The sequence below is a fragment of the Triturus cristatus genome, chromosome 7 (genome assembly GCF_964204655.1).
Source record: "Triturus cristatus chromosome 7, aTriCri1.1, whole genome shotgun sequence".
NCBI classification, from domain to species: Eukaryota; Metazoa; Chordata; class Amphibia; order Caudata; family Salamandridae; genus Triturus; species Triturus cristatus.
Window position 1 is genome coordinate 226,179,579 of NC_140590.1, and position 12,341 is coordinate 226,191,919.

Sequence of the window (12,341 nt, forward strand, 5' to 3'; positions counted from 1 at the left end):
GATCGCGATCAAAGCGAAAGTGATCGCGATCGCTAGGACGGGACGTGCTGTGTGGCAAGCACGCGAGTGGTGCGCGCGCAGCAGTGATTGGCGGCTGCGCGCGTGCACGCTCGCGTGCTCTCAAGCTTTAGGCCACAGGCAGCACTTTAAAAATCCCAAGTACAAAATGTCTCTCCGAGCCAGCGCAAGCGCTGGGGCTCAGCGAGACCTAAACATAGCACACTGTAGCAGTGGTTATAGCAGAGGCCGCCCCCGAAGGGCCGCCAGAGCCCGACAAGGAACGGAACTGGTTCTCGCCAGCGGGAAGCGCCGCAGGGCGGAACGCCCTTAGGCCCCCGCGCCCCCTTCCAAGAACAATAGGAGAAGAGGAAGGGAAGATATAAGACGACGCTCCGCCTGCGGCAGCCCACTTGCATATCAGGGGAGCTGGGGGGAGCGGTGCCAGCGAGTTTCGAATTGCCGCCGTCACCGACCTAAGAACAGCGAGGAGCGACCATCAGCAGACGGCACTGCCCCCGCCGGGGCAGGGAAGGTCGGGGCAGAATGGACAGAGGGCAACGGTTGAGAGAGGCTGGCATGACCCCCAGCTCCCCAGGCAGCGTTTGGAGAAAAAGAGGCTCTCAGCAGCCGGCGCCGACCTCAGTGGCAAGGTACGGGCACAAGAAGTAGGAGTGGCGGCGCTGCATACTGGCCGCTTTCTGCTAGATCTGTGTTGGATTTCAATCAACAGGAGAGCATACCGCGGTCCTGTGGGCCCGGCCCTTAGAATAATAATCTCGCCCCGTCTTTCTTAGCACTAGAGTTAGGGGCAAGGTATTTAAACGACCCAAATGTATATAACCGCTGCTGCAGAGCATACCGCGGTCCAGCGGGCCCGGTCCTTAGAATAAGTCTTGCCCCGTCTTTCTTAGCACTAGAGAGAGGTGCGAGGTATTCAAACAATCCAGTGTATATAGCCGCTATTGCAGTTTTCTCGAGCGCAAGTAGAGGGGTAGCAGAATGGTGCCATTGCAGGCTTGCGATAAAACACTCAGCACCTCCATGTGTTTGAGATTGCAGTCGGTTTAAAAAAAAAAAAAAGTTCTCGGAATTGTTTTGGGCACGCAGTAGGTGACATTCACCAGCGCCTCTTGGAGGGGATGTGCGGGAATCCCTGCGATGGGATATGCGGACAGGCCTGAGGGAAGGCACCGCACGCACGTTGGTCACCTCTGACCACACCAGTAATTTAACAGCAAATGGTACCGTGGCCCAGTGGGCTCGGCTGTGCTAATAATTGTTTGGCCCCGACGGGCTTACCACTAAAAAAAAAAAATAATAATAATATTTGCAAAGGTTCAAGGCAACCCACGGAAAGCGCCACATACTAGATACAGGAAGGGGGCGGAAAACAAGCCTCCTCTGCTGCTTTATATTATATATATATATATGTTTTCAAAATATCAGCGGAGTGTACAGCAGTCCGGCGGCCCGGCCGTTATGATAATTGTCCGCTCCGTCTGACGATTCAAATGTGGTCTGTCGGCTTAAACTGCCGACTTTGGTGCAGGAAACCAGGGTTCGGGCCTTGAGGTCGCGTCCACATTCTGTGATACTGGGCAAATCACTTAATCTCCCCGTGCCTGAATGTGTAATGTAAATACGGTGCTCATGTAAAGCGCTCCAATACCTTCGGGTCGAGTTCGCGCTATATAAATATACAACACCGTAATTGCGATAAAACACTTTAAAGTGCAGCCAGAGCTTGCAGGGGCACTCGGGTACTAAATGCTTGCAATTCTTTTCCTTTGACTTTATTGATACTCATCTATCAGTCAACAGCACCGTTGGGATGGGATGTGCGGGAACCCTTAAGCCGGGCAAGGCACTGTGGCAATGCACCACTAGCACCGGCCATAAGGGCACCCTAGGCGCAAGTACTGAAGCACGATCCTGTCGGCAGGGAACGTATCATTGCGGGGTAAACGAGCCGACCGGCGCGTGGGTGATACTTTAGAACAGCGAGAAAGTGGCATATAGGGCGCAAATGCCGATGCGATAAGAAAAATACAATAAAGGCATGTTGTTTGTTTGTTCAAAAGGAACAGGTCTGTGTGATGTAACTGGTGCCCAAGTGAAGCGCTCTGTGTGTGCGATATACAAGCCTGAAACATGAGCTCCCTTGGAGTTGAATTCTCGGTGAAGTATATCTGTAGCAGTGACAGGCTGTACTTTCCAGACGAAATGGACCGGTGGAAGGTGTCAGCAGGAGCCGGCTTAACCTTCCTCAAATGGCACAAGTTTCTATTTATTTAAGCATTGATATAGCGCGGATTTCCCTCTAAGTTGGCAGTGCGCTGTACAATACCATTCTACCTGCGGGTGCCCCCGTAGCATGGTTTGGGGAAAGTAAATAATTGGGCTGCACTGGGGCCCAGCATAGAGCACCAGATATTTCGTATGCAGAACGACACATGCAGGGAACGAAGGTCCCAGCAACCACGTAGCGCAAAAAGCACAGGGCACTGTGCCTACAGATGCAGAATCAAGTAATTCATTAGATTTACAGCCTAGGGCCTTACCATCCTGTATCCGCCTGATCTCGGAAGCTAAGCAGGGTTGGGCCTGGTTAGTACTTGGATGGGAGACCTCCAGTTGCTGTAGCGTGAGTTTTCTGGGTTTTTGAAATTTAAGTGAGTTAATCTGCAGAGCTGGCACCCAGCACTGATGGAGGCCCCCCCCCCCCCCCTTTTGGTGATATCCGAGAGGGTTAACAACTAATTACAGTATCTCTGACCTTTCCTGTCCTCGGGAACACGTGTGGACATGGCTGGAAACTATTCCGCCTGCAATTAGCCGAGGAAGCTGATAGAAACTCAGAACTTTTAGCAGGAAATAAAAATAATAGCCCCCCCGCAGTTCCTTCGGTCGAACGCCGTAATCTGATTGTTGAATACGATCACGTGGGGGGCAGGTCACCAGAAGAGCGTCCCCTGGCAGACGAGTTCTAGCCAGGCCCTGGGACTCACGATTTTCCCCTAGAGCATGTGTTTCAAGTCCCAGCGGAAGTGTGCTTAGGCACGATAGGAGCGGGAGGGGTCTCAGCCTTTGAAGCCATGCAGCTAGTCGGCCTGAGAGGAAATGAATAATCGTGGAACACTTCAGTTGGGTGTGGGGCAGCCCCTGCACGGACAGACCAGCCCAAAAAGCACCTTACCCATGGCAGGTCCGTAAATGCTCTTATGTTATGTTTCGCCGCTAGGTGCGAGGGCCATGGCGGCCCATTCCGAGCTGGGACAGCCGCGAGTTTTTGCCACGCGCATGGGAAAAAGCAGCAACCACGCATGATGGAGCCGGTTGGGGCGGCACTTCGTTCGGCGAATAGAGGGATAGCGAGGGAGCCTTTATCAGGTGGCGGTAGGGAAATGGCCACTCTGAACCTCAGAGTTTAAAAACAAAAACAAAAAAAGTGCTAAGACTCCCTTGGGCGTAAGTGCACGTTACAAACATGCATGTTATGTTGTCTGCATGCCCGGCAGTGCCAACTTAGGATTTCATCCTGCCAAAAATAAGAAACGAGTAGTACCTAGGGGGTAATATATAAAGACAAAGTCCCAAAGTGGCAGGTAGTACTACGATGAAATGCGCACTTGAGTTGTATGCTGGAGATTAAAAATTGAAAAAATGCACTTCCAAGAGTGTTGCAAGGAAAATATTCTTATAAGAGTACGAGACATGTACAGTTTAGCGGGGTGGTAGGTAAACGAAAAAGGGCTAACACGATGGTACTACAATGTTGCTGATTCATGTTCTACGTAGGAAGCGAATACAGCAATACAAAAAATCAGGACCATGGATTTGGGGTAACAATAAGTAGCTGCTATTCACAGTGCTAGGATCCCCGCTACAAACACGTAGATTACGAGCTCTGCACCCCCGGCAGTGCTAACTCAGGATTCCATCCTCCCAAGAATAAGAAGCAAGTAGAACTGAAGGGGTTAGTAAAAAAAAAAAAAAAAAAAAAGGTGTCCAATGTGACAGAAAGAACTATTTAATGAAGGCATGCTGTATCACGCCTCCACAGGAGGTATCTGACTGTCTCTCAATCTTCATTTGCATGTATAACCATGGCGAGAGGAGACAGTACTGTAAGACACCGAAGAAGGACACAGGTGTGCCAGGGCAAAGATGGAGCAGAGCGCATCATTGCGTTTGTGGGAAGATTGCCGTCGGAGCTGACCAGATGTGGGGGGAGCCGCAGGAAGACGTAAGCCTCCCTGGCGGTGTGGCGGAAACAACAAGTGTATTGGTATTGTATGGGAGCACACCGACGGGGCGGTGTGTAGAAGGAGGGACACTCACTATGGGATGCCGCACGGCAGGGTGAGTGCGCCTGACAAAATCGGGGTAGCAAACGGAGACGGCGCTCGCAGCCCAGCCCCCGCCAGAAGGTGGGGCACAAAAGAGACTAACAAGGTAGCGAGTTGGGGCCTAACTCCAGGGAAAAGGCTACCCCCCACACGCAAAGGGGCGTGGTAAACAACAAAGAACAATCTACAAGCTATCAGGGTGATTTACGACCCTAGGAGTTGCAAATGAGCAAAAAGACAAACCAGTGATTTATGGCCAGCCGATGATTTATGGCTAATGATTTATGATGCTCATGCAGAATGATTTATGACAGCGGAATGATGACAGATTGTGACAGAATGATTTATGACATACTGATGATTTATGACCCATGCTTTATGGCTGTTGATTTATGATGCTCATGCAAAATGATTTATGACAACGCAATTATGATGGCTTATGACAGGATGATTTATGACATACCGATGATTTATGACCCAGGATTTATGGCTGCTGATTTATGGTGATCAGGCAGAGTGATTTATGGCAACAAAGTAAGGGCCAATTGTGGCAGAATGATTTATGACGCACAATGATTTATGGCCCATGATTTATGATGTCCAGCTGACAATGCGTGACATCACATTGGTAATAATGTGTGACAATGATTTATGACCCCGGCCTCCAAGGGGTGTCCGGGGGAGTTGTATAAGTGTGACTATGTAATAAGTAATAAACTGCGGCCAACAATTGCCACCACATACGACGATTGTTGGCTATGTTTAGTAATGCAGATGCACAAGTATGGTACGGTTCCTGGAATGGGCGCAGTGCAGCCGTTAAGAACTGAAGGAACAATAATGCAGGTCTCACTTGGTTAAAATTCATGGTCTTCGAGAGTGGAAGTATATATTAAAACACAAGTAGTTGTATTTCGGGCAGATCATGACTATATTCAAGTTATTATTAATGGAGACATTATAAGCAACCATGATTAAAGGGCACAAGCCGCGGGAATAAATTAAGCCTAAAGAATGTCAGTAATCATCGCTGGTGACGGGCATGTCCAAAGTAATGTATAGCTCCAAGCCACTTACAGCTTTCACTAAAAGTGCATGCTGTGCTAAAAGCTTGTTCAGTGCTGAAGCCTCATGATCTACTGCCATCGTATTTCTAAATGTGTCTTTACCCATCTTTTATCAGTTTGAACAATGCCACTTGGATCATGCTAGAGTTCTGGTCTCCCTAAACTTTTCATTGTGGAGGAGACATAAGTCAGCCAAGGGATCAGAGAAGTGTTATTCAGCTTCATGCAATCCTGCATGATCAACCTGTTGAGGCCTAGTTCCTCCTTGCACCAAACTGAAAGCCAAAGCAACAGGGGGCAGAGCCGGATAAGATTCATCACATGACCCAAGCCAACTCTCAGAAGGTGTACTTGGTGGGACCCCTAAGAGGCTCCTGAGGAATTTGTTTTCCGTCACTTGAATCAGCGTAACTGGCCCATATCCCCAAATAAGGCACCCATAGCAAGCTGGAATGCACTTGGCCTTGAATATTTCCAGATCTGTTTTTAAGTCAGTGCGTCCCAGCCACTGGGAGAAGTCTCCAATACTAAACGTTGCCCTGTTGAAAGCTGCAACATTTTAATTTATTAAAGGTTGCCAGCTGAGACCAGAGTCTAAATGAACACCCAAATAACGAAACTTATCGACCTGGCTAATGTGGTAACCATCCACTATGAATTTCATAGTCTTTGTCTTACGAGGACCACACTTCATCATGTGTGATTTAGAGAAATTAGTGGACAGGTTGAGGCTGTTCATAAAATCAATAAAGAAATCTAAAAGTTTCCGTAACCCCCTAGCAGTCTGAGCAATTAATACTGTGTAATCTGCATAAAGCAGAGCAGGGATCGAGCAGCCACCAGCCATAGAGGCATCCAGGTGAGGGTCTGTAAGAGCTGATTCTAACTGATTAATATAAAAAATAAATAAAAATGGCACAGGTATGCAACCCTGGTTAATCCCCCACTTCAATTTAATGTGTGGCGTGCATTCACCACTGGGGCCATATCTGATTGATGCCGAGCGATCCCTGTGCAAATCGTGCAAAACCTATACCAGGGAGGGCTCTATGTCCATCGGAGTTATCATGGACCACAGCTTGGAGTGGTTAACTCCATTAAAGGCTGAGGTCCATGAAGGCTAGATGGATTTCCCCTCATTTGGCCCTGGTGTACTTGCAAATCAGGGCATAGAGATTCAATTTTGCTCGACAGTGCCCCGTCCCGACCTGAACCCATATTGCAGGTAGGACAGGTTATTAGGCTCCTCTGCCCCATTTGAGAGAAGCAGTGACAGAACAAGTCACTTACCGCCGCCGAAAAGAGCGTGCACTACTCACCACATCAGAAGTAACCCTCGAAAAAAGAATAATTAAGGTTCCAATTGAACCCAGATTGGCTGGTGAAGAACTATATTCACCCACCTCACGAGGGAGTCCCTTCCAAATAATAGAGCCTCCCACACACACTCTAGGTCCTGATGAAAGCCTATATGACCCTCCAGGGCATGTTAAAAGGCTGAAACATGTCGACCTTACTTTCGGACACAATATGAGAGTGCACCAGACCCTAAATAATCTGATTTGTGCACACACATACACCCCTTTTTAAACTGAACTCGTACCCAGGTTTAATAAAGTTTCAAACTGGTGTTTCGAGTCTATTTTAACTCCTTTGATTATCACCTCACATTTCACTACTCACTGAGCACTATTCTCTGATCACAACTGAAATAACCAGAGGTATCACCTCCGGGTGGAGGAAGCACACGATTAACCCGATGATGATGCTGTCACACTGTCAAACAAAAGGCGGATTATCGAACATACCGCCACTTTCCACCTACGAATCAACACGTGATTGAGGGTTTCTTAACAGCATTACTGTTGCTAACCCTGGTTCTTTCAGGACCTGTGATCCACTCCCCATTGATATTGAAACCATTTGAGAGTCACCACAACAGGATCCGGCCAATGATTTTCACCTCTGAATCAATAAGGGATATGGTTCTATAGCAGGCTGGATCTGACCTGTTTCCCTTTTTGAAAATTGCCACAATAACTGATTGGCGCCAACGGCTGCATTGAAATGCTGGGTTATTAAGTGGCCACAGAAATGGACAGAGAATTTGAAAAGATTCCCAGGAACTCTGTCAGGCCGTGGGGCCTTGTTAGAGGGAAGATTAGTAATCGCTCAGGTCAGCTCGGTCAATTGAAATATAATATCATAAACCTCCTTGATATCATCAGACTGGATGGCGTCTTCCTCTTGGCTGTAAATAGCCTTAAAGAGCCTTAAAGTGCTCAACCCAGGCTTGTGAAGTGATAGTGATGCTTGGATCAAGAGTTGGTCACTTTTAAACAAGGGCAGATTAACCACTTGCCAGAAGGCAGCACTATCCCTCAACATGCTACTGGTGAGTAAATTGTCCCAGGCCTCATCTTTCAGCTGGATCTTACGCTCCTTGCAAGACCTACGATACACTGCCCTGGCTCTCTTCACCTTTTCCTGACACCGAGGTATGTCATGCAGGAATTTCAACAGATTCTTGTGTGCCTTCCAGCATGTTTTGTCGAACCATGTGACTGGTCGAGGCGTTGACGGGACACCTGGTTTACTAAGAGCTGATTTGATAAACCTGCAAATATTTGAGCAGGACAAAATGATACTATGAGCCGAGGCATCGCTAGTTAGACAAAAAAAGAGATCGGCACCACGGGACGTGACCAGGTTTGAGAAAAAATCGGAAGGGACAACTGAAGACCACCACACCCATCGGCCCTGATTGACAAGAAGTGCTGGTTCCTTTTAGGAATAGACCACATCATTGGGCTTTTTGTCCCACTAAAGATAGCCGATAAAGGATTGTGGTCACTCAGGTTGTCCAACATAACCTTGAAATCTACAAGGGCCCACAATAAACAAAAAGATACAAAAATATAATCTATGGTTGTGCCGAGACCTCTCTCCTTGAAAATGGAAATGGAAAGATGATACTATGAGCCGAGGCATCCCTAGTTAGACAAAAAAGAGATCGGCACCACAGAAGGTGACCAGGTTTGAGAAAAAATCGGAAGGGACAACTGAAGACCACCACAACCTGATTGACAAGAAGTGCTGGTTCCTTTTAGGAATAGACCACATCATTGGGCTTTTTGTCCCACAAAAGGTAGCCGATAAAGGATTGTGGTCACTCAGGTTGTCCAACATAACCTTGAAATCTACAAGGGCCCACAATAAACAAAAAGATACAAAAATATAATCTATGGTTGTGCCGAGACCTCTCTCCTTGAAAATGGAAATCCTCTCAGTTGAGCCCTCTAATCTTGGGTCCCATAAATCGACCAGATTGTATTCGACAATAAGACTATTAACATTTCCCCCTTGCTGTGTGTGAAGAATTTGCACCTGATCAATACCTGGATTTACATTCTCAAAAGCATCATTGACTTGACAGGACCAACAAGGATGCAGATTAAAATCCCTCAATAGCATGATCACAGTGAATAAGGATTCCAAGTTAAAAAAATCATCAATACATTTCTTTAAACTAGAGACAGCCTGTGCTTCAGACCTACGTATAGCAGCGTTATAAAAATGTATGACCAGGAGTCTGCATTTGTTTATAAAGGTTAAAAGAGTACTCAGGACCTTCTTCAACTTGATCCTAACAGGTTCGACATTACAGTTAAGGCCTTAAATTTACTAATTTGACAAGGCCACAACTAGCACGTCCACTGGGCGACAAGGTGGCTGGTACAGTGAATGGGGATAAACTGTAGAGATGAAGACAGCCGCTGGCATCCCATGTCTCCTGTAGACAAACAATGTCAGAGGTAGCCAGCATTTTAATCCAAACAGCATTGGCTAGCTTATCTCGCACCCCAGCAACTTTCCAACTGAGAACCATTAAGACTGAGGGACTACTGGGTACCATCACGTTGGGCAGGTCCTCATCAATGGGGACAGGACCCAGTCAATCAAGGTCTTCCAGCTGGCTCAAGCGTTCAAAATTATTACTGAGTGGCATGCTTGCAGTTTTGCTGTGGCGAGCGTGATTGACCGATTCGTCTTCTAATCTGAGCTGGCCAGAATGCTGAAATGTTGCAGTGCAAGGAGGATAGAAAAAAAGCTCAGTCGGAGCACTGAGATGCAATCCTTGGGGGAACCGTTAAGGCCAAAAGTATGAAGGATGTGTCCAGCCCATTCAGTGTTATTAAAGTTGATGATGACACAATCACCTGGGAACATCTTCAGGGAGAGGCCAATCCAGCCTACTCTACATGCAATGATGATTTCGTTTGACAAGAACTGAGCTAAGGGCTGAGGGGAATGGGCCCTGGACGACAACCAATGCTCCACTTTGTTCTTCAGTTGATCATAATGTTCCTGATTCTCCTTTCTTAAGTGGGGAATGTCCGTCATAATGAGGACATACGTGGTCCCAGCTCAGGGCAGCTGGATTACATCTGGGCAGGGGTAGACCGTAGGCATAGCCATATGCAGCAGGAGTTGGGCTGCTGCTATGGGGACTTTGGTAGAGTTGTAATTAGGCATCTGGGCAAAATGGGGAGACCACTGGTGAGTTGGTTCGCTGGTGCATGCGGTTTGTGTCGTTTATTGTATAGGACATGCAGCCTCACACACAGGCGCAGTATCATTATTAGCTGCATGGGTTAGAAGGGACTCCGGGCAGTTTAAAGAGCCTTTAGTAGAGCCTATTGCAGTGTCCGTGGCCATAAGAGAGTTGGAAATAGGGCCAGAAAAACGGGGCAATTTTTAAAAATACGTATGAGTGGTGTCCACTGGGCCTTGTAGCCTACCAACTGATGGCTCCAGAGCAGTAAGCCAGTTTCCCAAGACCTCAAGGGTTGAAAGAAACTTATATTCCAAATAGTGGATCAGCTCTACTAAATTGCTCTCAGTGATATCGCCCCCAGGAGTGATGTGATTGTCGATGTCATTAACAATACGGAGCTACAGGGAGCCTTCCTTGGGGCACTGTCAGGCTTCCTGTTAAATTTTCTTGGGGAGTAGCTGTCCTGTTTTTTTAGCTTTACGCCTGACTCCTAGCCTCGGGGTGCCATCAAGTTCCTTATTAGCATGGGGGTTCCTGAGACTTGTGGTGAGTCACTGTGGTTGTAGAATTTTTGGGCGGATGTAAGCAGGGGAGATGGATCGTGTGAAAAGTCAAGGGGGACAGTGCTGGGGGCAGCTTCCCCCTGCTCCGGGGCATCTCTAGATAAAATAAAAGCTTGCTGGTTTGAGGCCAATTCAACCTCTGTGCTTGAGATTCCATCCGAGAGCACAACTACTGTCTGATTGAGACAGGACAAGATAGATTTGCTGGCTCTTGGTCTTTTGTCTGAGCCATTGGTGGATTCAGCTTTCCTCTTCCCCATGCTCAAGGTAGCTCGCTACTCCTGTGTTTTAAATAATCAGGAGCCTAAAAACAGCAGTCAGTATCAATGTAAAAAATCCACAAAAAGCCCACCAAAATAGATGTGAGCGGCACTCATCAACTCCAGGTAGAGTCTCTAGGGGAAAGGTACGAGGGGGGTCCAGCCCAGCCTCTTCCGGGCAGTAACAGATGCAAGACAGGCCCGCCCTTGGCCAGGGCTTTGCCCTTGCACAGCCCGTGCATGTCCCATGCTGCGGGACTCACAGCAATGATTTATGTGCCTCCGGGCATGAAACTGATGAGGCAAGCGGCATTGGACATGAAGGAGTCTGGGGGCTTGATTCCTCACCCCTTCTGTGTAGTCCTTGCCCCTCCTGTGTAGGGTCACGCGTGGTGGGACCCACAGGAATGATTTTTGCGCCTCTAGGTGCAAAACTGATGCGGCAGGCGGCGGAGGCCGTGAAGGAGTCTGGTGGCTGGAGTCCTCAGTGTAATGTCCGGCGCTGCCGGAGTGCGCTAGCGCTGACGCGTGACGTCAGACGCTAGCGAGTATAAAATAAAGAGGCGTGGCCTCGGTGGGCAGTCGGGAGCCGCGTGTAAAAACTAACCACCAGCTCCTGTGTTTCTTCAGCGCGAGCGCGCTAATATGCAAATGAGCATAAGGTGAATCACCACACTGGAGACGAGGGAGTGTTTCCGGACCCTGCGTTCGATGCCTGTGGCCTCATGGGGCTGAGTGGCTGCCCCCATGTGTTTGAACGGAGATCAGTGTTCTCTCCAGGGAGGCCCTGTGGAGGCCGCTGGTGCTGCACATGGGACAGGTGGTGAGAGGCCCATCCAAGAGGCCCGGGAGCAGTGCCCCACGACTGTTGGGTGGCAGGATAGGCCCAACCATTAGCCAGCCGAGGCCTGTCCTGTACCCCGGAGCAGGCCCGCGCCCTGTTGGAGCGTCCAGGCCCCGAGGACCCTGGGTCTGGATCCCGGAGTGCCGTGCCCCACTTGATGGTGAGGAGGAACGGGGGGCCAACACAGACGCGCACTAGGCGTTGCCCACCATTTGCGTTCGGCGAGGGAAGAGAGGCGGACGGCCTCCGCAGCACGCTGAGCACGTGCCAAGATGGCGTCGATTCCCGCCCTAGAGCCGTTTGTCGTTGATGGGGCCCCATCGTCCCTCGCCCCGCGCTGGAGGGATTGGACAGACCGTCTACAAATATATTTTGAGGGGGCAGGCATAGCTAGGGAACGACGCAGAGCCTTACTGCTCCACCTTGGCGGCAAGGACATCCACCGCATCTACAAGACCATTGTGGAGGCAACGCCAAAGACGTACATCACGCTGCTGAACGTGCTAAATGCCCATTTCGAACCCATGGCCAACAGAGACTATGAAAGTACGTCAAGCCAAGGGAGCTTGCCAGCACGTGTGGGTTCCGAGATGAGCAAGAGGAGATCCGAGGACAGATCATACAAGGGTGTTACTCATCCAAACTCCGAGTCACCATCCTCCAGGTAGATGGTAAGCCCCTGGCGGACATCCTCACCTTA